At 38.6% G+C, this 26286-nt stretch overlaps 1 protein-coding gene across 2 annotated transcripts in view; it reads left to right on the top strand.

The window, feature by feature from the left end:
* The window catches only part of TAB2 (TGF-beta activated kinase 1 (MAP3K7) binding protein 2), a 60486-nt gene continuing 34200 nt past the window's right edge, over positions 1 to 26286 (top strand). Inside the window, exon 1 of one of the 2 annotated variants that reach the window (XM_074537560.1) lies at positions 1 to 147. The gene's annotated coding sequence lies outside the window, so the exon portion shown is untranslated. Of the gene's footprint in view, positions 148 to 17327; positions 18208 to 26286 lie in introns of those variants that run through there. The other variant, XM_005487556.4, reaches the window with a different exon arrangement.

Here is a 26286-nt window from a genome sequence, read left to right as displayed (position 1 = left end):
GGCGGGGTCCCCCCTGCCGGGCGGAGGCGGCGGCGGCGCTGGTGGCGGTAGTGGCGGCGGTAGTGGCGGCGGCTGCTGCCGTGGTGGTGGGGGAGGCGGCGGCGGCGGAGGAGGAGGAGGAGGAGGAGGAGAAGAAGCGGCAGCAGGGTAAGGCTGACCCCGCCGAGACGGGCCTGGTGGCGGCTCCCCGGGCCGGTTTCCTGGTCCCATCCCCGGGGGCTGCAGGGAGGGGCGGGGGGCCCGGGGCTTCCGCGGCCGCTCAGCGCGCCCCGGGCTGTGCCAGGGTGAGGAAGACGGGGAAGGCCTGTGCGAGGGGAGGGAGCAGCCCCGGCACCCCGCTCCTGCCGGCGTGCTGGGGCGGGGTGGGAGAGCGGCGACGGGATGGCTCCGCGCAGCGGGGCGTTCGGGGAGAGATGGAAACTTATTTTCCTTCGCGAGTCGCTGGAGCTCCCCGACGCGGGGAGGGATCGGGGGGCTGCGGCTGCCCGGGGAGGGGCGGGAGCTGCCAGCGGGCTCGCCTGGCTGCGGGAGGGAGGGAGAGAGAGAGGAGAGAGGGAGGGGCTGGCGCGGCGCCTGGCAGGTGACAGGTGTGAGTGCGCTGGGCGAGACTCCGCCATTTGGGGATGAGTACCCGAGTGTCTGAGGTGGGAGGTTGGTGCCCCGTGTCTCTGTGGGGGTGGCTGGCCTCAATTCCATATATAGTATATTTGGGACGTTGGTTTCCATTATTCGAGTCAATTTAGTTGTCGAGTAGACAGACATTCTTGAAATGTCTCTGATAAGAGGGGTTTTGCAGAGGGGAGATGCATAGCGCTTCTCGTTTTCTTCCCTTTTTCTGTTTTGTCCCTCTGAGAGACGTGGGAACGCTCTGCGGAGGTGTGTAGTACTCTGTCTCATTCATTGGAAGGCTCGTATGAAAGTCTGAATGCTCAGTCCTGTTAGATGTAGGCCAGGCCTTCAGGGCAGAAACCTGGAGTTCTTTGTGCTGTGCCTGGTGGCTCGGCAGGGCCTGGTTTGTTCCCAAGACTTGTGTTTCTGTATTAATGATGGTAAGCACATACATAAAAAAGGAATTCCATAGGGATGCTTCTTGTCAAGGAGTGGGTTTCAGATGTGGTTTTCTGGTCGTAAGTTTAGGATATCTGATACAGACTTGATAAAGCAGTTTCTGAAGTTCACTGTAGAACGCTGAAAATGGTGCTGCACATAATTTTCAATACTGTCACATATGCCTTCTAAACATCAGCATAAGTAAGATAGAGTCTTAGACTGTTCAAATTAGCTCATGTCACGATTTTACCCACCAAAATGGTACTGCTTGTACACTACTTTATAAGGAGGGCCAATGATGCTGTAGCAATAGCATTATATTCACTATTGGCCACAATTTGCTGAAATCAGGAATAATTTTAAGCTTAGCTATTGATTTGCCAGATAATTGGGCATTTGTGTTTCACATACAAATTTCAATTATTTGTTCTTTGCCTATACTGTTGTAACTGTATGTAATGACAACTGTAATTATATGCTGATACCTGCTCTTGGCAAGAGGGAAGTTCCACTGACACCTTAGGAGAGACATGTCATCAACTTCAGTGAGTCCTGCTGTCCGTTTTAAATGAAAATTTCAGTCAGTTGTGACTGTGATCCACGTGTTAAACCCCAGTATTCTTAACTGTAGACAGTACCTTGATTTGTGCTGCAGCAGAATGAAGCCTCAGTTGAGTCTCAATTTCTTGTAAAACCTGAGAAGACCTGGGTGGTTTTTCTCGTGGTGCTTCACAGGGGAGAGGGCCTCCAAAGGGGAAGAGGCGAGGAAGGTGGTTGGGGGAGGTACTCAGTGTGGGTCTTCCCAGTTTTGTGTTTAAGAGATACTTGATAAAGATCATCCCTATCATTACCTGTGGCAGCAGTGCCATCTTGCTATGCTGCGCTATGCTCCCTTTGCTTATGCCAGCTTTTCACATCTTTGTGAAATGCAAACCATTATCTTTCTCAATACAAGAGAAGTCAAATGGTTCTACTCTCTTCCTTTGTGTGTGCTGATACAATAATACAATTCTTGAAAATGGGCACTCTTCCTATGACAGTGTCCTGTGGAAACTTCTCTTTTCCAGCAGCGACAGAACAGAAGAAGATAGTGGTTTTCTGCACCATGGCATTGCTTTGAAGGCCAAGGTCTTGTGTTATTTTATAATGGTTTTTGGTGTAATAGGTAACTGGTATGTTTTTTGAGTCTTGTGGAATTAAACCTGTCATCTGTTTGAGAGATTATTCTCAGAAAAAAATATCTTCTTGCTAGGTAGCTTAAAGAGCTGTTGGCGAACTAGTTCTTTGTGAGAGTGTATTTTGAAACATAAAGCTATGTTACTGTTCATCCTGTTGCAAGTGCTGCCTTCCTTATCATGATCTCCATGGTTGGAAACACTGGAAGAAATAAGTTGGTGAGACGTGACCTCAAGTTTATGAAATGACTGTAAATTTGGGACTGCGGGATCAGGCTGATCTTCTCTGAACTGCTGCAAGCGGAAGGCTGAACCATGTTACTGTTGGTGCTTTTACAGAAAACAGAACAAAAATTCCAGTGATTCAGAACTGGATTTTTTAAAAGCTGTATTCAAAACTCAAATATTTAAATGTTTGGCATGAAAGGTAACTTTTTTACCACGAATGTATACAGTGATTCAAGTTGGGTTTTCTCACTTCATTGGTGTAGTAGGTTATCTCAAATGGGCAAGTGTGTGCTTGCTGTTTCAAGGAGGAGAAATGCTGTTGGATGCTCTAAGGCATCTTGAACCCTTCTTTGCAACCTGGTCTGGTTTGGATTTCACAAATTTAAATGCAACTGTGAAAGCAAGAAAACTGCCAGATTGGATAATATTTTTTTATAAACTTTCCAATGTCATTAGGCGTTTTTCAGTGTAATAGTTGTTTCAGTTTCACCCTCTCTTGAGAATGCTTAGCAAAAAATCACTGACATAATATTGATGCTTTCCCTGACAGAAGTTTTTGTAGACATTTATCCTAATTATAATAAAATTAAGAATTTATTTTTATTGAACTGATCAGTAAGTAAAACTCTCAATCAAAAAGTTACTACAAATGCTCTACAGACATTTACTGAATTTTCTGGTTTCTGTTACACTGCCTTTAGGTGGTGTTCCTTCATTGGTAGTAATTGGATTCTAGTGAAACAAAGTGAAATAGCTTGACATAAGTAAAGTTAAAAGATCTGTGGGGTTTGTGTGTAGTATCATGATATTCTTGGAACATAACCATTGCTGAATGAACGGCATCACTTGCTATATTCTTGTTGCCATAGGTGCAGTTAAGGAATACTTAAATACATAATATTTTTAGAATGTATAAGGGGCTTTTTTTGTTGGTTGCAAGAAGTCAAGCATAATTTGGTAATGTGCGAAAGAAATTGTAAGTTAATACCTAGTCAGACAATTTTACCACACAAATACTTTTTTTTTTGTTTGAAATATGCATTCTACTCTTAGAAAAATGCTATGTGGAATCAATTTTTGTAGCAATGTGCAAAATATGTAGCTCTTTTCTATTCTAAGCGCAGATGAAGATCAGATTTCGCTGTCTTTAGTGATGAGTGGTTTAAAACTCATTCAGATCCTGGTTGTACTATGAACAGAATTTAATTTTTCCATTATTTAAAAATCAGTGTTTCAGCATGTACTCCCTTTAGTGTTTAAAAAAGCATTGCCTTAGGAATACTCCATGGCAGAAGAAAAATGTAGGTTGTATATGTGAGTTTTTTAAAAATGATCACCCAAGCAACTAGGACTGTACACCTTTTGGTCATATTGTTAGGTTTGCTAGAATTTGCCAAAAATAGGACAAAGCCACTTTATATGCTCACTGCTTTGATGATTTACTTTAGGTAGATTACCACTTAAATGCAAAGTATCCTATGCTTGTTCCAGAATTAATCAAATCTGGTGCTGGCTGGCTGGTCTTCTGGGGCTGCCAATGGAGAAGGCAGAATTGAACCTGCTTCTGCTGTCGTTGAAAGCATGAATTCAAGTTACTTTTTTCTACAAAGCTGCCAGTTTTCACAGAAGTTGTAGAACCCTTTTTGTCTGTGAGATTTTGTATTCCTTTAAAATGCACTTGAAAATAATCAGAGGATGCAAGTAGTTATTAAAAGGACAAGCAAAACACATAAATGCAATTTCTTTAAGAAGCCTTAGTTAATTGGACATGCTAGAAAATAAAGTTTTGCAGTTTAGGAGTTCAGAATCAGCTGTTCTCTTGTGCATAAAATGTTGAGATGCACCTATTTTTTGTAGGGTTTTTTAAGAAATAGTTGCTGGTTTTGTATATTTGTGTAGTGGTTAACTCTCTTTAATTTGCTTTTCTAAAGTCACAAATCTTGAGCAATCATATTTCATTTAATCTTTTGTCTCAGTAAATTTTGAGCTCATCAAAATTTCAGCAGAGAAATTAGCCAAGGGTCAAGGTGTGAAAGGTTTTACATTATAATAATGTTGAACAAAAATTAAACTCGTTCAAGTTGATGGCTTCATTGAGATCATCTCTTTAGGGGAAAGTTTTGCATGAATGTAGCAGTTACCTGTGCTTAGCTGCCCGTTGTGTGTGGGGTAAGAGCCAGGTATGAAGTGCAGTGATCTTTTCTCCAGTCAGTAGCTGGAGGATGGGAGAGGTTCAGGGTATTGTGGCCAGTGCTTGGGAGAGAGCAGGAAGATAATGGGTGTCTGGGATAGAGGTGGAATGTGACTGATGGGAGCACAAGGGCATGGCTGAGACACAGAGAAATCTGGGGGAAACAAGACTTGATTACTTCTGCACTTTCTGGGACAGCATCCTGAACAAAAATCACATTTAAAGAGGTTCTTAAGAAGATGAAGACTGAAAAAAAATGTGGTGATACTGTTGCTTCCATTCATGACAAGAGTCTCTTGAGCTATGGCTGCTCTTGTGTTTGTGTGGGTCTGATTCAACAGGAGTGCCCAGACTGGCACGGTGTGTGAAGCAGCACAGGGCAAGAATGTGCATGAGTAAGGGAGGAGTTACCTAAGTGTAAGACATACATGTTTTTCTCAAAATACACCATCAAAAACATTATTTTATTGTTGCATCATGTATAGGTAGAGTTTCTTTAGATAATGTGGCTTACATGTTGGTTGCATGGTGGTAGTATACTTCAGTCTTGTCTCTGTGGGCTGTTGCATGCAATGGTACATGTGATGCACTCCCTGATTTATTTGTGAAGGTGAGCCATGGTAGTATCAAATTGTTTTAGTAAGCCTGAAATTATTTGTTTTTTAATATAGATTTATTACAGACTAAAGATTTTATGGAGTTTTTTGAGTCTAGAAATAAGTATTTGCCTGGTACACCTCTATTTTGTCCACAATGCTAGTAAAAGTATAAGAAAAGTGTAAGTAAAGTAAAAGTGTGTAAGAAATCACTGGCAGATGGGAAATACTCTTTAACAGCAACTGTTTATTTGCTGCAGCCTGTCTTTATTTTTCATGAATATGCTTTCCTGTTATCAGGTGTTTTTATAAGTGACTTGCAGAAAGATCAAGCGTAAATATGTTTAGGGAGTAACTCTTAGAGACTGTCAAAGCTAGGGCTTTAGAATGCATTTTTCAAAGGAAATTACACTGTGTGTAAAAATCCCATGCTGATCCATCAGTTTATCAGCGTGTTCTCCAAATGCCCTTTTTAACAGGGTAAATGAGACAGGTTTAGTAAAGTAACTAAAGAAATACAGTATGTTTCAAAATTTAACTACACCACAGACATTAGTTATTGATCTGATGCCTCTGAAGCTGTGAGTGACATGTACATTCAGATAAATCATCTCTCTTCTTGAAGCTGTCTGTGTTCTGGAAATTGATTTCTGTTTTGTACTGAAGGCTAGAAATGCAGAAAAGTCTTTCCATGTGTAAGTCCTAAGCCTGATTTCCCCAGGCAGAAAAAAATTAACTGTTTCACCTATATATAGGGGGGAAAGGCACACAATTAAAGAAATATTGAAGTTGAAAAGTGTGGTCTGTATTTACATCTTTTGTTGATTCATGTTGTGTTTAAACTCTTAAGAGCTGAAATTGCCCCTCCCTGCATCTGTGGTGCTTCACATCTCTTTGCAGTACTCTCCTGTCTTTTTACAGCATTCATAGTTTTTCTGTTTATTTTTTCTTTACTCTTTGAAATATTTGTGTCATGCAGAATTTATCTCCTTCAGCCACTTTACTGACATTGTATCATATTTGTAGGTGAGCTAGGAAAGATGAAATCAGGTCATTTGTATCCTCTCCATTTACCTTGCCTAGGCATGCTGATCTATACTTTATAGCTGAAGCATTAGTGCCCTCTTGTTTATACATGACTTTGCCATTCTTTTTGTTCTAATCTTTCTTAAGAGACTCATTCAGCACTTGTCATGTCATTCCCATTTTGTCTCTTCTTCACAGTATCATTGCTAAGTTTGCCCCTGCTTCATTTAGGCTTTCCTGAGAGAATGATAGAAAAAAAAAGTCTGAGTTCTGTACTTGGATTTCTTTCTAGTCACTCAATTGGTTCAAACTGCAACTTCCATTTGTTGAACAAGCATTTGTTTTTCAAAGGGAATAGTAGGATATCTTTCCTAAAGAGCCTTCTTAAGTCTAACAGCCTTAAGCCTGGGAACAGACAATGTCCAGGGGCTCAGCAAAAGTGTGCTTATAAAGGCATTTTAGGTTGATAAGTACAAAGCAGTAAAAAAATCTGGTGTCTTGCTCTGTCCTTTTTTTTTTTTTTAAGTACCACTCTTGTCTTTGGTAAATGAGGATAAGATTATTTTGTATGCAAAAAGTTGTGTATTTAAAACTGTCTTACTGTAATAACTGCCAATACCAGATTATTATATTGTATTGACTGGAGTTTAATGTGTATTAGGCCCTTTTGTGCAAGGCAGTGTATAAATATTTATCAAATATTTATAGTCAGTCCTAGAAGAGTTTGCAGTCCCATGAATAATGAATTTGTTTACCTAGGAACATATATTGGATTAAACAAAGACATTTAGCAAAGTATTTTTATCTTTCATTTATTAGGCCTGTTAGTTCTCCAGTAATTTTAAAATTGTTCAGTCTTTAAAAATTAATTAAAACTGTCTTTGATAGCTGTAATTCATTTAGTGATGTTTTGACATTACTTTTAATATTTGCCTGGAAAACTCATAGAAGAGGTATGGGATTGCTTGAGTTAGACCTCACTAGCTTGTATTCATTGGTAGCTGCTTAGGGTAGAGGTTGGTGTATCAAAGCTGGGAGTTGAAGGTTATCAGAGTGGATCCCATCTGTGACACACTTGGGGCTTCACTCTGAGTGAGAACATCTTATTTCTTCAGAAAACAAGGAAAATTTGACCACAAGCAACTTCTTAAAAATACATATTTAATTTTGTTTTGTATCTGAGTTAAAACTTAGTATGAACATATATGTAAAAAAAGTTGCTAGAGGGAACAAAAGTTTTTGTGCCTCTACAAGAAGCACATGTTGATCTTTCTTTTCCATGTGTAAAGTGCAACACTTTTTTTGTTCCTCTTCCACAATATCTGGTGAAGGAGAATAAAATAAATTATCAGCAGCAGGTGAAAGCTGTCGTTTGAATTGTGGAAATTCCTGTTCTTTCCAGTCTCCTGTGTTAAGCAGCAAGGTTCAGAGAAAATACCCATTAATTGTTTATTCTTTCCCCTGCATGGGGCTGAAAACCCCTGTGGTTTCCCGATCAAAAGGAAATATAGTTTCTGCCAGTAGGGCTCTCATACACATACTGTGGAGGAAAAATAGCAGTTTGACAATGTGGTATCTTGACTGTTCTGATGCTCTTGGTTTTGTCAAAGCTGGGAAAGGTCCCAAGCATGGCTGCATGGTTTGAATGGATGAAAGTGTCATCCTTCCATGGTGCAGCAGTCTGCATGCAGAGATTGGAGGTGTAGTGTGTCACATGTGCAGAATGGTGCTGCTTTTCTGGAAGAGCTGCAATGTTGAGTGAGTTGTTTTGGTTTGTTGATACAAAAATAGGCCTTAGCTGCCATGAAAGGACTGCTTTTGCTATTTTGTCAGTATTCTTCATACATTAATTACTCTTGAAGTAATATAAAAAATGGCTTTGAGATAGGAGGTTTAGAGTAAAAAATGGAAGAACACAAAGTGTTTGTGAGCTTCAGGGGCCATTGACATTTTGCTGTGACTGAACAGAGAAGACTGCTTTCACTGACACAAGCAGCTGCTCCCTTGTTGTGGCCTCATCTGTCTGTGAGCCAGGGCAGTTTCTGTATGGGTGGTTAGAAAATGAACCAGATTGCTGTTAAACTTAGGTGATCTCCCGGGCTGAGAATAAGGCCTGGCTGCCGAGGAGCTGCTGGATCAGTCTGGTGGCCTCCTGTAACTTCACACTGAGGGGGTTGTTCTGTGCTACATCAGTGACGGGGCATGGACTTGCCATCCTTTCCTCAGAGCCCACAAATAGGTTTTTCTGAGATATGGTAGAAAAAGCAGGAGAATAGATACATAGAAGAAATAAGAGTTAATTAAGCTGGTATTGTGGATGATGAAAGTGCAGACCTGAGAGTGGTCCTATGAAGAGAAATAAGACCTGCTCAAGGATTCATCCTTACTCACTGTGGCACTGCAGCTGTTCACAGTCACCAACTGAAATACTGAAATGGTGTAAATTAAAAGCTAGCCCTTCAAAAAGTAGAACTAACTTCATAAGTTGAACTAATTTAATTAGTTGAACTAACTTCACCACAGAACACATGTATGTGGATTCTACCACTAAAATCTTCACTAGTGACCTACCTGGATGAAAGGTGCTAACAGTAGTTTTTTTCCTTTTATCTGGACATAATCAAGGAGTCTTAAATGCTTTCAACAGCTGTATTTTAATTAGCTTTTAGTGATGGTGCCTGCAAGAATCTTAGCAGTCTTCTCTTTGTCAATAAGAAAGGGTTTTTACTAAGGTTTTCTGATCTTTAAATGCTGTCGTTCAGTTTTGCAGTGCAGTAGGAAATTCAGGTTCCACTGAAACTAGTCAAAGTGTGGCTAATAGGTAAGTGTCAGGGCAATGAGTTATGTAAACTATGGAAAGAGAAAGATTGAGAGGAAAGGTGGAGCACTTGTTGAACTCTTGAGGAAAAATGTGGCTAAATTAGGATAGCAAAACTGATGTTTTGTAATGATGTTTATGCTTCGCCTGTATACTACAAGGGAGCATTATTTGTAGCCTGGAGTTGGAGCCTTTTATAACCTTTAGTGGTTATAAGACAAAACTAGTGAATCTCTTAAATTATAATCTGCTATTCAAACATATTCATGAATACAAATCTTCATTTAAAGATGGGTTAATTAAAAGTAGTGTGTAGGTGTTCTCTTTCTTTCAGTTGCAGATTTTGAATGGACTTTGGAACTCAGCAGTAGTTGCTAATCTGGCCTGCATGTTCAGATTCTTGGCTGGCAGATACCAACAACTTCTTCAAGCTAAAGCTTAGGCTGTGCTTTCTCTTGTGTTTTCTTGCTTGTGTTTATTATATTGGCTTTGCTTGATTTCTTAGGGATTTTGGTTGCCAGTAGTATTGCTGTGACAAGAGAGTATCTTCAAGTACCACCTAATGGAGTTAGCAGAGTTGATGAAGCTACAGGCTTCCTTCCTGTTGAAACCAGCCAAAAGAACAGGCCAAACTGAAGCTTATGTTTCTTCAGTGCAGCTCTCTGGAAGGATTTTTCCACTCCCCATCAATGAGTGAGGAAATTCTTGCCAACGCAAATGAGATTAAGACCTGCAACTTGCCTCAACATAATACAGTTTCAGAGGAATACATCATGTAGAAAAATATTCAGTTATACTAGCATGGAATCTTGTTAGGTAAAAGAAATTTGTCTTCATGTTTGAAGTTTTTAAGAGTCTTGGACAAAACAGTATTTCAGCATTGTCTGTGTGACTTCAAGCTGCTGCCTGTTTGTGATAAGGGCAAGTCATCACCTTACACTGTCATGTCAATGAACGCTGCAGAATGCCTGCAGTGACTGTGCAGACTGTCGAATTCACTGCTTTCAAAAGCCCTTTCTCATTTTGGTTTACTGTTGCCATCTTCTCTGCTGTTGTAGCAATGTTTTCTGGTGTGTATGGATTGACTGGGATTTTAAATTGTTTTAGGAGAAGCCTAGCAGTGCGGCTTTGTTTGCCTTATGAACTTAAAAATTTGTTGTCACTACTTTATCATCCTTTCTGAACCTCTTGTTAGAATGTAATTGGAAGGAATAGAGGAATAGTACTTTGCTGTTTATTTATGGGGGAAATGGTGGTGATATCACAAAATTAAAGCATGAGGTGTTGTTTTTTAATACCTTGGTTCTTGCCAGTTCCTCTGAAAAGTGCCCATTTGCATTTTTAAATTATGCCTGCCTTTAAAGAATGCTGCCTGTAACCTATAGCTTATTATTTTAGCAGAACAAACATTAGAAAATCGGGATGAGTAAAAATGGAATTCTTGTGAAATACAGAGCTAAATAGTTACAAATCCTTTGCTGCTTTATCTATGTGACACTGTTCATTTTATCTTTCAAAAGTTGGTCTACTTCTATTAACAGGCGTCTTATCTTTGTTGCAAATGCAAGAAATGTATTAGTATGTCAAAGCTGTGCAGAGATATCCGGACTAGCAGAGGTACTGTTCACCATGCTCTTGTTTAATATTTATTTTCATAAAATGAGTTCTCTGCTTTCTTTAGATTCCTGAAAATACACAATCTCTGGCTATATCTCTGATTAGAAGAGAAACATTGAGGTTTAACAGTTCTTCTTAATTGTATGTACTTTTTGTATTTTCCTCTTTTTTTTCCTTAATAAAAGGCTGTCAGCTGATATCAATATCCAGAAAATATATCCAGACAATACCCAGAAGACACAGTGGGAAGTCAAAATCTGAGTAGAAATTGTTTATTTCTACACTTCTCTTCTGCTTGTCTGTCCACGGTTTACAGAGAGGGCTAGGAATAGGGATCACACAAGGACAAAATCTTAGCTGCAAGTCCTCTGGATTTTTTATGTGAATTTTAGTCTTGTGTAAAACTTACTGCTGCCGTTGGATTCTTTTTCTTCCCAAGTGATGTGAAAAAGTGGAAGACCTTAAAAGGCTGATCCTGGTGCCATGAGGCATCTTTTCTTTTGTTTCTCAGCTTTCCTGTTACTTTTCCCTTGTCCACCTTTTTCAGAGCAGGTTACTTAGTTAATTTTTTCCTTTTGCGTAGCTAGTTGTCTTGTTAGTATGTATCTGTTGGCTGGGTTCTTGTAAGGAATTTTAGTTTAAGGTAGGAAAAACGTAGACGATAGGTTACTTTATAAAAGGGTTAGTAGTTGTCTTTTAAATGTTGTAACAGCAGGAAACAATAGGTACTGAGAAGCTGTGAATGCTGGAGACATTTCAGCTCTTCCTGGCTTTCCTCTCCCCTTTCCTTGTTAATCCCCTTCCCCCGGTCTTGTGTGCAGTAAAATGCAGAAAAAAAAGATCAGTGGTATTAGTCCCTTACATAACAGCAAGTGCAGTGATCACATTTTCCTTTCCTTAACAAAAGGATGGAGAACAACTGGCACTCTTATCTTCCTTGAAGACAGTTCATAGTGAAATATGGGGAACCTACAGAAATAGCAATTTTAAAAATTATATATTATCAGTTTCTTGATGGGAAATCTAAATCTTATTCTAGAAGATAAGTATGGGAAGCTAACTGGGAGCTAGAGGAATAGCTGCTTAGATATCTGTCTGTTACTTTGTCTACTTGTGCACCAGATAGGGCCTTGGAAGAAAAGCAACAAGAAAATCAGGTTGTATGGGCACCACCATGAGTATTTCTATTTGACTCATGCCTATCAGTGTCTGTTACCTCATCTTAGTGTTGGTGGAGGTTATTATTGGCTGGATTTTTGTTTATTTTCTACTACTACAAATTTGGCAGAAAATAAGTGGAAACTAGAGGCTTCCTCTCAAATATTGCAGTGATGCTCTTGGGTTTGTCCTCATATGTGTTGGTTTGGGAACTAATAGAGAAGAAAGAGAAAACAACAACTAGTTTTCCATTACCACACTTCACCCTTTCTTTTCCCCCTTTTTTCTGGCAGCTGTCAAAAGTCCTCTGCTATTTCCCCAGGGATTTCTGCCAGTGTAGTTTCACAGGTGAAGATAACTGCAGATACAAAGTAAAGCTTTGTTACCCTAAAACTATGGCAGCCCAGCTGTGAGTCTCTTCCTAATATGGACACCATTTATATCTAAGGATCTCAGTTGACCTTCTAGAGGAGAGGATTGTCAGAAAAGGGGAGTTCTGTGGCAAATTGTTTTGCTTATCATACTGTGTTAAATAGCTAAAGGTCTTTTCTTCACTAACTCTTGGTGGGAGGTTCTCTTTTGGTGTTGTCCTACCAATCTTCCTGAAACTTCTCTGCTGCCTGTAAGTTCAGGTGCTGTGTTTTGAGAGAGTTGTTTCCAATTATAGCTGCTATCAATTGAAGGAAGTGGTTTGCTGTTATTTACCCTTTGTATAGCTTCTCTAGAACTTGTATGTTTCCTCCTCCTCTTATCCTACAGACCTACATTGTTGCTTGTTTGTAACAGCTGCCAGAAGCAGCTTTGTGTGATTGGGCTAGGTTTTTAACTTTTTCATTGTTTATTCTAGTGCTAAGATAATGTAAAATCAGAAAAGTCTGATTTAGTGTTGAAGAGAACCTTGATTTTTCTCCCGTCTCCAAGACTGTCCTTAGGAAATGTTAAGGGTGTGATTTGTAGATCAGTGTAAGTATGCTCTGCTTCTTTCCCTGTGTTCACCCTGACATTCATCTAACTCAAAGCTAAACTAGCAAAAAATTAACATGACATTATTCCTTGTGCTGATTTTGCTCCATGAACTGGCTTGCTGGAGAATCAGATGAGTGCCAGAATTGGGCACTCACAGGAGAGGAGGGAGAGAGGGAATGCATGCCTGAGAACAGGAGGAATGACAGTGGCAGTATTGAATTGTTGTGGAACAGCACTTTAAGGAGTGGCTGAAATACCCAGCCTTACTGTCATTAAAATATTATAAGTAAAGGATATGTTGCTAAACAAGTGAAATCCTTGATTAAGATGAAAAAGGAATTTATTTTGTTGACGGTCTGGGTAGATATTTATGCAAATACTGAATTTACCAGTGGCATCTCTCCCATCAATTAAAGAAATTGTTTGAGTTTTGTAATGGGTGGAAGAATGGAAAAGAAAATACTGAGCCAGCCCAGAAGTAAAGGAAAGTATTCAATCAGCCCAGAAGTGAAAACGTGTGTGAGACACAATCCTCTGTGCTCCTTGATCAGGAGAGAGTACCGTGAGGGTTGCTGGGAAATTAAATCAAATCTCAAAGTTCATGAAATAAACTGAGATGTTTCTCAAGGTGAGTCACAAATGTAAATGAGAAGGAAGAAGAAGTTGTCCTGTACTTACTTGGTTTATCTTTAGGGAACAGGAGGGAAATTGGAGCTCATGGTACTTGGCAGCTTGGTTATCTAACTACATATTCCTTGGCCCAGCTCCTTCAGACCTTTCATTCTGCTTGCATCTGTTTCTGTGAGAATTAGGACCACAGAGCTTTCTAAGCAGTACCCAAGTGTCTGATAGTGGGCACACATTTTACTGTTTTGACTCTTTGTTAGTGATAAATAATGTCATTATATTATGAAAAGTGCAGGTGTTTTCAAAATGATTGGTGTACTTCCAAAGAGTGGGTGGATATTTTTCCTTGCTCATTAGCCTCTTTCCACCTACCCACCTCTATGGAATGGGAGTTAACCTTAAGAGATTTCACCATTTTGGAGTGTGCAGGATAAGGTATTGGTGGTCATGCCAGAGGAGAGTGAAAGAGTTGCATTTGATGATTCCTTGAAGCTTGTCCTACTGTCCCAGTTCCACATGTAATTGCAAAAATTTTAAAGCATGCCAAAATGAAAAAAGGAGAGTTTATTTTGGATTAGAAGCCTGGCAGGAAAAATTCAAGGAATTTTCTTTAGTAATTGTAGTCATTTTCTCAGGAAAATATGGGTGAAGTGAAGTACAGCCATGCGCGAAACTGAAGATCTGTTCTATTCAATCAAGCATATCTTTTAATTGTTTGTTTGGTTATTACTGTATCTTTGAGCTTGCTGTTCTCAAAAGATTACCTGTATGAATAAACTCTTGGGTGGAGATGTCCCCAAATCCTTTAAATAACCAAAATTATTTGCTTCTGTTGGAACAAATCGCTTTATATTTCATTAAAATGAGAGAAGCATATGACTGATTGCATTAGCCAATCATTTTCTATGCTATCAAAATTTTTGCCTTAGCAAAAAACATGATTTTCTTTCACTTCTGCCTTTCAGTTTGATGAAAAATTTACTCCGTGACACATATACATTTTAGTATACTGTCTTTGTTTTCTGGATTGAAGTGTAGTTGTGAGTGTTTTGAAATGGGTTTTATCTGTAATCTGAAGCATTTTAGTCGAAGATGCTCTCGAGCAAAGGAAATATGGTCTGTGTGAATCATATTAAGACAAACAAGAGGCTATTTTCTTTGAAAAGCTTGAGAACCTAATTTTCTGCCTGGATATTCTGAACAAACTGGTTTTCAGTTAGGCTTAAATAATTCATTGAATCTCTTAATTGAATTTCTTCACTTTTTAAATGAGTTAAAGGAATTGGTAGTTTCCTGCCACCAATATTTTAACTTTTTTTTTTTTTTAAGAAGCCCCATTTGCACAGATGTTCATAAGGGAGAAGTTGGTTTTTTTTTTCCTTTCATTTTTCTTCAGCTGTTAGGGAGAGTGATGTTGTAAGTATCTTTGCTTTATTAAGGGAGCATGATTATGGCTTTCACGTATTTGGGTTTTTACCCTTAATGTCATGCATAAAAAGCAGGCATTTGATTTTATTTGAGCAAATACTGAGTGAGGAACATGAGTCTGTGTGTGCATGGGGAAGTGTTTTCTGATAATCTGGTCTGAATTTTTTACTCCTCTTTTCTTGGTTAGGATCATGTGTGATTACTTTTATCCTTGGCAGATAAAGGGACTTTCTTATTTTTATTATCCCCAACAAGCAAAATGCAAAATGCAGCTTCTTGTAGGTAGCAGTTTTCTCTTGGCAGCTTGGACTTAAAGAATGAAATTTAAGATGTTGAAAATTGTTGCAATTAGAGGGAGGAGAGCCTGAGGTTTGAGTCTTACTCTGCTGGAGTCTTATGTTTTTAGGTAGATAAAAGTTTTATCAGAGCAGGCAGTAAAACTTACCTTTCAAGAGCAGATGGAATTGCTAAGCACCGGATCAGCAAGTCACTGTAGGCAGGCATATGGACTTTTGTGTTGAGAATGTTGTAGTTTGATACAATACTTGATAGGATTTGTAGCAATATATTTTAAAGGAATTCAGCAGAGTGTAGTCAAAGCCTGTTTCTAGTAGGCATTATTGACTCATCTGTCCCTTTCCAAAGATCTGCTGTTTAAACTGGGTATCTGCTATGCAAGATTTTTTTCTCATTAGTGGGTTGTTTCTCAGGACCTTTCTACTCCTTTCTTGATTTACCTGAGTGTTCTGCACGGGAATCTGCACTGTGTTCTTTCTATACCTGTTTTAATATTTTCTTCCCTCCTACATTCCCGGACTATTTCACGCTACATCTTTACCTGGTTTGGTCTTGCTGACTGTGGGAAGATTGCTCTTTAACAGATATGAGATTAGACAAAAAGGAACATAGAGTAATTAAAGTGTTGGTTTCTGAATATATTTGATTGTTCCCTGGTAGAATGTGCCTGAAGAAATGACAAGAATAAGTAGGAGAAGAAACTTTGGTGGTTTTGCAATGAGGTACATGGTGCTTGCCCAGTACTGAAGTTAGAATTTCAATATTCTGTCCTTCAAGACTGAAGAACATAGCTGGCATAGCGTCTGATTATTTTGAATGAAACAAAGTGAAAGAAAGGAAAATAAATTGTACTGATAAGAATTTCTTTCTTTCTTCTTTGACTTTCTTTTGAAGTCTTCCAGAAAATCAGAGCCCATTTATATGTGGTTGTCTATATTGATGACTGCTTCTTCTAAAACCGAAATTCCAAAGACTTCCAGTAAGCTTCATGCTGCTGATTACTACAATTAATCTAAAATGACATTTGTTATAAAGTTAAAAATGTAAAACTACCCAGTGGAATGTTTGGTGCTCTGAGGAGCTTTCACAATTGAGTGATGCAGTACCAGTCTAAGCAAATGCATCGCCATGGCACTCTGGAAATTGTTATCTTTATGAATTACCTGATACCTGTACAGCTCAGTTACTTTGTTCATGCTTCATGCCTTACTTCACTTGCAACTTCAGGAGGCTTAATTCAAATTTGAAGGAATTTAGTGGAGAGATGAATTGTTTTTCTGCTCTTTTACCAGACTGATGGGTATTAGCTGAGTTGCTAACAGTGGAGTCGTTTGTTTCAGCTCCCTGGAGATGCACTGAAAGCTTAAAATCAAGTATGTGTGATCTTTACTTCAGATTAATTCAGTACTTCAGACTAGATTTTCATTGCAAAGGGATACAAGACCAAGAATTCTAGAAGGTGCCTAAAGTCAGCTAAGAGCTTTATTTTCAAAGGCCCAAGTGTCTTTAAACGTGTGTGTGAAAATAGCGGATTGGAGAAATCTACTTTTTTATGGTTTCTGTAAGCAACATTGACATGGTTAGTTTTGTTGATGATAACAGTAGGTGGCTTTATTTATAACAAGCATCATGCTAGTTGGCTTTGAGAGTGCAGCAGTCATTCTGCTTGTTCCTGTCACTGGAAATAATACAATGCCAGTCTAAGAATTCCCTCCTGTTAGCAAAAGAAGTGTATCTTTCCCTACACGTGGGCTTGGATTGGCACTTCTCAGGTACCTCTTCTAACCAGCTCCATTTGCTACAAATTCAGACTGCCAGATAATCCCTTTCTGATCACCTAGCAAATGGACTTCCCCTTGTCAAGTGTCCAGTGAGCAGAAGATTCAGGGAAATTTTTGTGATGGAGAAAGAAGAGTAAAGCTCTCTTTACAGCAGGTGGCAGCAGCAACCTGTTGAGCTGGGCTGACTTGGGGGTGTGAGGGCATGGAAAAATGGCTGGTAAATGATAGATAGATGAAGAAACTTCACTGAAGGCTTGCTAGCTTCTAATATATAATAATAATGACTGGTAAACTGTTTTTCTCAGACCTTTGCATAACAAGATGTGGTGCAGGACACTTGTCAAAAGAGCTCTGGAGTGGTGTTTAGAAAGGAGCCCCTCTGAGTGACGGCAGGCTGCTGCTGTTTGCTCAGCTACTCATTGTAGGATCTTCTGAGAAGGTCAGGGTTAGGCCTGTCTGTGTTACTGTAATGGTACAGTGAGACATATGTAAGGGGAAATGTGCATTTTTTTAAATAAGTGGTGTACTTTTTGTGCAAGGTGAACAGGTAGTATGTGTGTTGGGTGATATATTGGGTCACATCAAAATTCATTACTCTTTATCAGAGTAATACAAGACCAGGTAAGGCGCTAGAAGAAGTACCTAAATGAAGTATATTTATGGGCTCCCACAGGCTACAGTTTGACCATGATTTTATCAGAATTTATGCTGTAACAGTAATGCAGTGAAACTTGAGCCCTGAAGAGGGGTGTTCAGACCAGATGAGAAGCCAGACTGCTGTCTCAAAACTTCAGTGTAGTGTTGCCTTCATGATATGTGCTCCTGTAGTTATACCACAGGAGGTCATTTGGGCAAGGTCTGAGAAATGTACTGCTTATTATTCTTTTGTGTTTCTTAATTGCTGAAGAAGTGTGAGCTTCTGGCTAGTTTTTTTTTTAAATAGATGTGGAAGTGCACAACCTTAACTCCTGCGAGGGGATAAGCAGTAGAGCAAGAGGCAAAGGGCAGAAACTGATGTAGAGGAAGTTGCACCTGAACACAAGGAAGAACTTCACAGTGAGGGTGACTGAGCGCTGGAACCAATTGCCCAGAGAGGTTGTGCAGTCTCCCTCCTGCTGCCATTCAAAAACCATCTGGATGCCATCCTGTGCTGTGTGCTCTAGGATGATCCTGCCTGAGCAGGGAGATTGGACCAGATGACCCTGTGGTGCCTTCCAACATGACTGATCCTGTGCTAAGTTGTATTCAGGTGAGAGGGGAATTCTGTCTTAAACTTCATTAAGCCTGTGTCAGTGTTTGACATTATAGTCATTCCTGCTTAAGGTTTGTTTTTGTTCTGGTTTTTTTTTTTTATTAGTCCAGAGTCAGCAGGCTTTCATCTATCTTGTTTCTGGTTTGCCATATTGTAGTATCTGTTGGGAGGTAAATAAAGAATCAAAATACTAAACAAGGCTTGTTCCTCATGACGCATTTCTAAGAAGTACCCTGCCCAACCGTGACTGGATAGAGTACAGTGTGTACTTGGTGATAAAAATTCTTCCAAATCAGTATTATAAGGCTTATTCTTCAGTTACAGTATTTCTTAGCAAAAATTCTGAACTGTATCTTGAATTAAATCTGATGATAAACATTTGAGTTAACAGGTGAAAAAAATACATTTATTCTTTAAGTTAATAGTGGTAAAAATGTCTCATGGATGCTTTGAAGCAATTTCATAGAAAGAAGCTACAAAAGTTGGATATAGCTCCTTGATATATTTTAAATTTAAATGTTTGGAATGATACATTTAATTTATTGACTTTTCTGATGTGTGTTCAGAGACTTGCCTAAGTGCGAAATATGTATGAGTGCATCAGGTATAAAACAAAATAATAGAATGTTTCCAGGATTAGTGGTTTTTTCCTTTTAAGAAAAAGTAAAAGCTTGTTTTCTTTCAATATTAACTGCAATACTCTCAAAAATTGGGCTGTAACCACCTGGAAGTAGAAGGTTGTGTGCCAGAGATGCTTCTTTTGGGTGTGTTTGAGACACAAATTGTGCTCCCTGTGTGTGTGGAGTATGGCTCCATGCCATGCCAACGTGATCTAAACCATCTTCTGTCAGGAAGCTTTGTCCATGTAGTTGTAAACCTGAGTATTTGTATGCCAATAGCCTGTGCCCAGGATAGACAGTGCTTGTATCAATAGAGCACAGCCAACAAGAGTTCATCCCTTTTCATGGCCTTGTAGACACACTAGATCACTAACCGAAGGAAAGTCTTGTCCTTTTGCTACGGAAGCTTAAAATCTTACCAAGGAGCTGGGATGTAGCCCTTACAGAAATAGGATAGCCAATATTGTGAGGTGAGTTGTATTGTTTTATTCTTGTTACTGTATCAGAGCAGAAATAATTTTCTTCCATACAAAGGGGCTGTAGACAGTTGTTCCAATTATAGTTAACAGGTTTTTTTTCCCCTCCTTTTCCATTGCCTAGGATTTGTTAAGAGGACAAATGCAGTTACATTTTGCCTCTTTTTCTGAAGGATGGAGATCCAAGATCAAGTTTTGTGTGTGAGCAAGTGAAAGAATCAGTAAATGATAAAATATGCTTTTTTCACAGACAGGAAATTGTTGTGGTGATGGAATGGGGGGGGCAGTTTGAAACTTCTGTTTTAAATGAGTTTCGAAGAGAATTTCTTGTAACCCTTGCATTGAATTTCTTCAAAAGTAGGTGGAAACCTCCTTTTTATTTCTTTTTTAAAACATGCTTGTAAGGTAGTAGTTAGTATTCCCTTTTATTCTGTGGTAGTTGGATAATGCACTTAATCCAGGAATGCCAAAACATTTAAAGACTAAGAGTGTAGTTTCATGACCATTTCTTTCCATTCAGCACTGGCATGGGCTATCTTGACCTTAGCTTCTTATTCCTGCCTTGCCCCTCAGTTGTGCTGGTATAACTAGTTAATGTGCCAGGTGGCTTTGCAGCAAAGCAGATTGTGGAATTTACCATCAGAAAAATATTATTTTTAACCTGGATTGATTCCCTGACCGGCCTCGCTGCTCAGCTGCACAAACAGTTGTGCCAGCACAGCTGAGGAATGAGGACTGCTTAAGCTGGTACTGTAGTGGAAAAAGTGTTGTGAAACTGTAGCTTAATCTGTGTGTTCTAGGTACAGTTGTACTATGCTGGCAAAATATTCTTCACATAGATACAGCTTTTGTTAGCACGGTTTGACTGTGGAATGGAGAAAATTATAATTGTGGGGTTTGCTCTGATGTATTTATGTTGTCAAAATATGTCTATAAAATCTGTCTTGACAGTTCTGTGTAAAATTTGTTACTGTTTATATAAACTGATTTGAACTACTGTGGATCATTTGAAAATTGAAGAACTGTAAAATGAAGACATCCTCTGCTTTTTTATGCTGTCTGCTTGGAATATATGTAATGCTGAGATAGTCGCTTCCATCTTCAACAACACTGGTGTTCCTGCAGTTCATTCAGCCTTTATTTTTGAAGATGAGAGCAACAGGAAGTCTTAGAAGAAATTAAATTCAGTGTTTTGGTAGATGTGATAAGAAACCCAAAGATCTGAAGAACAGATTTAAGATTTCAGGAGATAATATGCTAAGAATAATAATTCCTTCTTATGTAGCTGTGGGTCTTTGCTGAATCTTTGTAGCTATGGGTCCCCTTGGGAAAGAAAGCATAAAAATGCTTTCATTCTTTGTCCGGAAACTTCTTCTTTCGTGTTGCTTGTCAAGTGTCCTGTACACACACAATTCAATTTTTTACTTTTATTTCTGGTTGGATTTTTTAATAATTTTAAATTCAGCTTCAGTTCTCAGTCTCATGTTATAAATGGGTGAGGGGGAAGGCAAGTATTTTGCCTTACTCGGACTAGTTAGTTAGAATTTTGTGATGCTTTACTTTTAAATCTTGTATTTCTGCATATTGGCATGCATAGTATACAGTGTAGAATAAAAGAGCTGATTTTACATTTCTTTGTATACAGGTATTGTTCTGCTAAGGTGGGCTTCCTTTAGCCATGTGTGCCTAACAGTATGTTTCTAGGATTTAAAAAAAAATGCTGCAGTATTTCATGGTTTTTACTCTCTAAGTTGGCAGATACCTGAGCTCTTGTGTGGCTGTAAAACAGTTTCATTTATTTCATTTGGTAGTGAGCCTTTGTAATGCCTTCTACCCAATTCCATTTACAAATACCCATGTATGTAATTGTGTATTTATCATGTAATGTTAAAGTTGAGCAATTACAAATCAATTGAGAAATCAAAGATAATGTTACAGTAGAAATTTGTGCTTTGTGTATTCCTTTAAGAGTTCACTGTCCCTATGGCAACAACTGCAAAGAGCTTTTTCAAATTATGCAAAGTTTAAGGTTTCATTAAAGATTTGGGGGGGGTTGGGGGGGAGCAGCTCCCAAACTTCTACGTTTTGTGGCTTGGAAAGGAAGCACAAATCTGTTCTTTGTAGACAGGTTTTTTTTTGCTGACTGTTTGTAGCTTTCATATGCACTGAAGAGAAATTTTAGGATAAAGAGTAAGCTTACTGATCTGTGCTGGAGTGAAATTGTTCCAGTCACTGATATTTGAGAAAATTATGCAGTAGTCAGGAAGCTGTAAAGACAACTCATGCAGAATTTCCTCTGATGTTGGAAAAAGGAGTATGGGCAATGCATTTCACTGTAATTAATAGTAGTTTCCTTTGCTGAATCTATAAGAAATACATTTCTAACATCCAGTGTTGTTCGTCATGGAATTTTCTTTATGGAATTTTAAGTTACAGGAAGAGCTTTTTTTTTTTGTATCTCTTATAAATTGAGATACAAGGAATACTTTTCTTAAAAGGCAAGTTACATATATTGTAGAGTTTTAAGTAATTAATTGTTAGATGAGTTTTTGCTATGAAACATTATAGTAGGTAAGATGTGTTTTATTCTACTACTACACATACTAATTTTACTATTAACTCATGCATAGCAGCATTTCATAATTCCTCATTCTAAATTAATATGCCTGAAGTGGAGTGTTGACAGAAGCTTTTATTGTTTTAGAAAATATCTTTTGTTTTGTTCCTGAAAGATACAAGGCCTCTCAGATTGGTGGTGTTGGTGACATTTAGGGTTCTTTTGACTGAGCTATCAACCCTGTTAGGACTCACTGCTGATAAAAAGGGATTGATTTTACTATAGCTGAAACAATGAAAGAAGTGAAAATATTTCAGAATATATTTTAACATCGTGAAGTTAAATGGCTCTAGATTTACTAGTTTATTTATTATAACCTGTGACGTATTATGACAACTTCAGTGCCTTCTTTCGAAGCCTAAAATCAGTCATGCATTCTAATCATATCTAACTCTCACTGATATAAAAGAGCACAATATGGTCAGAATTCTTTCTGTGATGTCTTGAGAATTTGTCCCAGTGTGATTCAGTTGGTTACTGTCACACCTTGACTGCTGTATCTGTCCTCTGTGCCTCTCAGTTAAAGGGTAAAGATGTCTTGGTCAGTGCGATTGAAACTACTGCATAATAATAGTGGGGGAAAGGCCTCCTCAGTGGTTCAGTCACTGAGGGAACTGCTTTTTTAAGATGTACAAAAGAGTACCCTGAGAGTGTCAAAATGAGGATACAGCATTTCCAGTGACAGATCACTGACATTTTTTACAGGTTGAACATAGCTTTTAGGGTTAAATATATTCAAGCTTTTGTTCTGAGGACTTCTTGTGTAATGACCAAAAGGGATTTTGTGACAGTCTTTAGACTAATCAGTAGACCCTCTGGAATTATAGGGTAATAATAGGATAAGAGAAAACCAGAGCATTTAAAATATTTTTAATCTGCTTTTTTATTTCCACATAAGGAATTAACTATACCGCCTCATTTAAAATAACTAACCATTTATTTGCAACATGGTGGTAACTTCTGTTTTATGGAAAGTGTGGCAGTTTCCATTCCTTGTTGGTGAGGAGCAGCTTTTCAGGGCAGTGAGGGGAAAATCAAGAAGTCCATCTGAAAACATTTGGTTTTGGTTTGGATTTTTATTTTTTCTTTAGTTTCATAATGACTGGTGCCGGTAGCAACTCACAGTAGCCCTTTTTGATACTTATATGCTTTTCCATTTGCAAGGCTTACTGTTCTTATAGCCAATAGATGGCCATCCTGCATTTTCTCAGGAAGGCAGAAAAGGATCTGCCAGCTGTGATGACATGGGAAGATTTGGAGCTTGACAATTTTGTCTGAACTTCAGTATATGATATTGAAAAAGCTTTTCCACTCTCTGTACTGGCATCAAAACTTTCCTGCTGTGCAAATAATGTTAGCAGTGGCTTTGATTTTTGGCATTAAGAAGTTTGGCATTTTAAAATTTCGGTTTCAAATGTTTAAATGTGTTCTCTGTGATGTCTAGAGAGGACATGTGTCTGGGCTAAACAGAAATAAGTCTTACTCAAATGGAACCAAATTCCACCGAGGTATGTAAGCATCTAGTTAGTGGAGAGGGATCTAAAGGTCTGGGAAAAAAGTATTGGGACTCACAGAAGCTACTGATTAAGGATTTGCATAGAGCCTAACAGTAACAGACAAATACTTGGCACAAATGTTTGAATTTAATTTGGACTCAGTGTCACAAATTGCACTGAGGTCTATAATTTTTCCTGTTGCTCTTCTTCCTAGCTTATTCAAATCTATAACTTTAATTTCTCTCTGTGTGTTTTCCCCCACTTCTTGTGTAGGCAGGTGTCAAATCTGAATGGTTTTCTCTGTGTTCTGTGGAAAAGTGAGATGTGGGAGATATGTGTATTATACATGTAGAAGTATAGAAAAGGTATTTCTATGCCAGTTATTGTTATTGCTTAGATACCTAGCTTTACTTAATTTGTAATACAACTGCTGGTGCAAAATCACTGTAAAAACATCAAGTTAATTAACCTTGTTTTTAAAAAAGCATCTTTTAAACAGCAACTGTGAATGGGCTTCTCAATATGTACTTCTCAGTAAGTCAACTTGTTGAAGGATAAGCAAAAGGGCTTTTCAAAGTGCACATAAGCAGTAGCATAGGCAGCATGCTGTAGGATGTGATTATTCTTTCTCTTCAGCACTTGTGAGGGTGCATCTGACAGCCTTGAGCTTGCTATTGCAAGAAATGCTGATAGCTGGGAGCAACTTCAGCTGAGGGAAATAAGATGGTTAGCCACATAAGTGGAGAGGCTGAGGAACCTCAGCATGCCTCATGTGGGGAAGAGAGTTCTAAAGATGGGCTGATGTACAGAATTACTGGCAAGATGGGTCAGGAATGTCTTTCTCAGGTAGCAAACAAAATTAAAAGTAATAGACTGCAACAAGAGAAATCCCAATTTTCCTTGTTTATAAGGAAAATAAGTTGCTCTTAGTGAGTGTGATTAATTAGTGGAGGAGATTTTCCAGAAACCTAGTGGAATCTCCATCCTTGGGATTTTTCAGAATTTGACTGTCCAAGGCCTTGTGCACCTGGTTTAAACCTGAAGTCAAGTCCTGCTTTCAGCAGTGTTTGGGGCTGTTGACCTCTGTCAGTACCTTCCAACCTGAGTTTATCAGCAATTCTATGATGGTAGAGTTGGTTTTTATTACAGAGTATTTAAGAATCATAGGCCCAAGTTTAGAAAACATTCTAGATCAATACTGTTTTGTCTGGGATGCTGTTGGAAGTGCTTTGAGACAGAGCAGCCTTAGATTATATAGTTACAGCTTTTTTGGGGCTCCATGAATTGAGATTACTGCTTCTGCTTTTACATGTCTCTTAGAAATGCTTTTTGTTTTGTTTTTTTTTAGGCAGTCACTGCTCTTCCTTACCTGTTCTAGGTGTAGAATTGGTTTAATATGTAGTCCCATAGGATTTTAATAGGAATGGGATATAAAAATGATCCAGTCATAGCACTGATCTAATGCTGGCTGTTGAAACAACAGCACATGGACCATAACTCCCTGCTCCAATTCAGCTTTTGGTCTAGCCGTACTTACAGGGTCTGTCATTCAGATGCTTAATTACAGTTCTTGGAAAGCAGGTGCAATCTGTGTCAGCCTAGTTCATTATTTCTTTCAGTTTTGCAATAAAATCTTTGATTTCAGAATAAGGCATTTTCAGGCTTTCTGCTTGATGGGATCTTGCAGTCTGCTGGATGTGTTACAGTTGAATGTATCCAAGATGGTTTGAGCTTATACAGCAGCTCATTGCTGCTGAAACACAAAGAGAAATCCAACAGAAAAGAAAGGTTTTACCTTCTAATAGGTTGATCTCTTCAGTTTGTCCCAGAGAAGAGTTGGACAAATACCATGGCCAGAGTAAGAAAGAGGGCAGAATTGCAGGGTCTAAGAGCAGAGTGGTGAGAAAGGCAAGGTCTAGTGAAGATTTTGGTCTGTTCAGCTTTCTCATGTAGTTTCACCCTAAATCTGCAAGCACTTCATTAGTAAAGGAGTATGCAAGGCTGACTATTGCTGCCACACAGTTAACTTGGGTCTCATAGTCTTCTCATAAGAAGATCCATGTGAACATCTTACCCTCAGAGTGGGTGAGAATAGTGGTTGAGGACTTGTGGTCTTCAGGGAAGCTAAAGGAGTCGGTTCTGTGTTTTCCTGACTGAGGTGGCTTCTTCACGGGCCTTGTGCCACAGGAGGCACCTGACAGACCTGATAATCTGAGTTCTGGAGCTTCGCTGTTTGCATCTGGAACTGTGAGTGGCCTTTACCCCTGATTTGAAAAGGTTCATAGAGATTTCAGACATAGATATTGAAAGGGCTTTTTTTTCCTACTTTTTTTCCAAAAGAAAGTAGGCCAGAGTGTTAATTCCGGAATTACTTTGAAGAGTTGAAAGATAGAAAACTTTTAGTTGGCTGAATAGCCAGCTTTCATTTGTATTCAAGCCAGTAGACTCTGTCTAAATATTTAGAAGTATCATTTGCTTAGGGTAGTTAAATATTTTGTTTTGGTAAAACTTCAACTGTTTTGCATTAGTATTAATTTGTTTTTTTAATTAAGAAAGAACAAAGAAGAAAAGTGAGATGAGTGTTACCTGTGGAGTCCTTAATCTGAATGAGCACAATTCACTCTTTGGCAGCTAATTGTTTTATTTTTGCATGCATATAGATTTTGCCATAAATGATGCTCTTAGTTTGGCAGTCTTAATTATAAGAAAGGTCCAGCTTTTGAGACATTCAAATCAGTATCATTACCATCCTGGACTAATTATTTGTGTTTCTTGAATATTTTAAGTGATTTGAATTAATGTGAGTGAAATTTTGTTACTTAAATATGAATATAAAAAATAAGGGGCTTTTTGCATATAGATAATGG

This window comes from Zonotrichia albicollis, chromosome 3, assembly GCF_047830755.1.
Source record: "Zonotrichia albicollis isolate bZonAlb1 chromosome 3, bZonAlb1.hap1, whole genome shotgun sequence".
NCBI lineage: Eukaryota > Metazoa > Chordata > Aves > Passeriformes > Passerellidae > Zonotrichia > Zonotrichia albicollis.
The sequence above is the reverse complement of the archived record's forward strand: the minus strand, read 5'-3'. Positions and strand labels throughout refer to the sequence as shown.